Source organism: Halyomorpha halys, unplaced genomic scaffold (genome assembly GCF_000696795.3).
Source record: "Halyomorpha halys isolate HHAL.00 unplaced genomic scaffold, Hhal_1.1 Scaffold841.1, whole genome shotgun sequence".
In the NCBI taxonomy this organism is placed as follows: domain Eukaryota; kingdom Metazoa; phylum Arthropoda; class Insecta; order Hemiptera; family Pentatomidae; genus Halyomorpha; species Halyomorpha halys.
Genome location: NW_027108805.1, coordinates 293,065 through 294,895, shown reverse-complemented (window position 1 = coordinate 294,895; position 1,831 = coordinate 293,065). Strand labels below are relative to the sequence as shown.

General features: G+C 28.6%; 1 protein-coding gene across 3 annotated transcripts in view; it reads right to left on the bottom strand.

The window, feature by feature from the left end:
* LOC106686584 (serine/threonine-protein phosphatase 2A 56 kDa regulatory subunit gamma isoform) overlaps window positions 1-1,831 on the bottom strand; it is a gene marked incomplete at its 3' end in the record, with an annotated part of 114,886 nt that overhangs the window by 104,777 nt on the left and 8,278 nt on the right.

Below are 1,831 nucleotides of genomic sequence, written 5' to 3'. Positions count from 1 at the left end.
GTGAAGATGGTTAGGGGTGCACTAATATGCTATTTGTTTAATTAATATAACAATCAGGCAGTCCGCTAATTGTCAATTTTGTATTTTTCTCAACTTTTATATTGAAGTTTTTGGTAACTGTTGAATTTAATAAATGGTTATTAAAAAATATTTCACAAAGGAATACAAAAACCCACCATCTTTCTTAGATTAAATTACCATGAAAAGAATCAGGTCTTGAAATAAATTTGTAAATAATAAATTATTCAACTAAATGTTTCGAGATATAGATACAAGTATAAATAATTTTGAAACTGTAAGTTAATTTAAGTATCTGTTTTCTACAGAATCTAGAATAACCAAAATTTACAAGGAAATTTAGGCAAGTTCTAATGAGCAAATGTATACATTAAGGTAATTGTTTCCCTCAGCTCCCCCAAAATGGCGGAAACCCATTTTTTCCGAACGTGAGCATACTGCCGGTCCCGAACAGAGCCAAGAGGCTCCGGAGGTGACCGATTCCCAGCTGCTCGTTTGAAAAATAAATTCCCGCAACTTCGACAGGGATTTTTTCCCACTAGAGGGAATTTCTACTGGGAAATGGTAGTAGTGAAATCCTCCACTACCTTCCCACCGCTCCCCTACTATTCAACTTCCTTCCTGTGTTATTTGTTTTTATCTGTAATGAAGAACTATTTTTTGCGAGTAATTATATGAATAAGATATTTATTTAATAGTCTGTCTGACTAGAATAATAAGGTTCTCTTGAGCTGTAATTTAATAAGAATAAGATATTTATTTAATAGTTTGTCTGAATATAATAGTAAGGTTCTCTTGAGCTGTAATTTAATAAGAATAAGATATTTATTTTATAGTTTGTCTCAATATAATAGTAAGGTTCTCTTGAGCTGTAATTTAATAAGAATAAGATATTTATTTTATAGATTGTCTGAATATAATAGTAAGGTTCTCTTGAACTGTAAGTTAATAAGAATAAAATAATAGTTTAATAGTTGATCAGAATATAACAATAAGGTTCTTTTGAGCTGTAATTTAATAAGAATAAGATAATTGTTTAATAGTTGATCTGAATGTAATAATAAGGTTCTCTTGTGCTGTGAATCTACAGCCAACAATAAACACCTCTATATTATTTTCTACAATATAATTTATACAAAAAGTAATTAATACAATGGAAAAGTTAATAAAGGTATTATTTCGGTAAAAATGAAAATAATAAGAAAGATAGTTTTAGTTCTTACTTATAATCTTATGAATATAAATTAAAAGATAAGATACATGAATATAAATGAAACAGGAAGGATAGTAAATATAAAAATAATTAATAAAAAAAAAAAAGTAAGAATTTAGAGAAACAAGAATAAAAGATATGACAAGAAAGTGGGCTTTTGTAACTATATGTAATTAAGTAGCTTTTCCTTTTTGTAACTATAGTGTTTGTATCTTTTTTAGCCCTGACGAAGCCCTGCAACGTGGGGCAAAACGTTGGCTCAATAAAATAGTATAATTATTTACTATTTGAGTTTTTTTTTACCGCACCCGGACCATATTCCATTCATCTATACACACGGTCAATCAATAATCTTCCAGTAAACTATAAACGATTTTTGTAATAATTTGCATAATTGTCTTGTTAAGGTGATCCTGATAAGACATAAAAAAAGGATTGGTTCCACAACAAGAAGCCATGGAGTGCCCAAGTATTTAATCTTCCCAGGTTCATTTGCTTGGATATAGCTTATAACAAACTAAATTTTTACTATTTGCAATAAATTTCATTATAGTTGATTTTAATTTGAAGATCTTATGTTTAGAATTGTTATCTGCCATT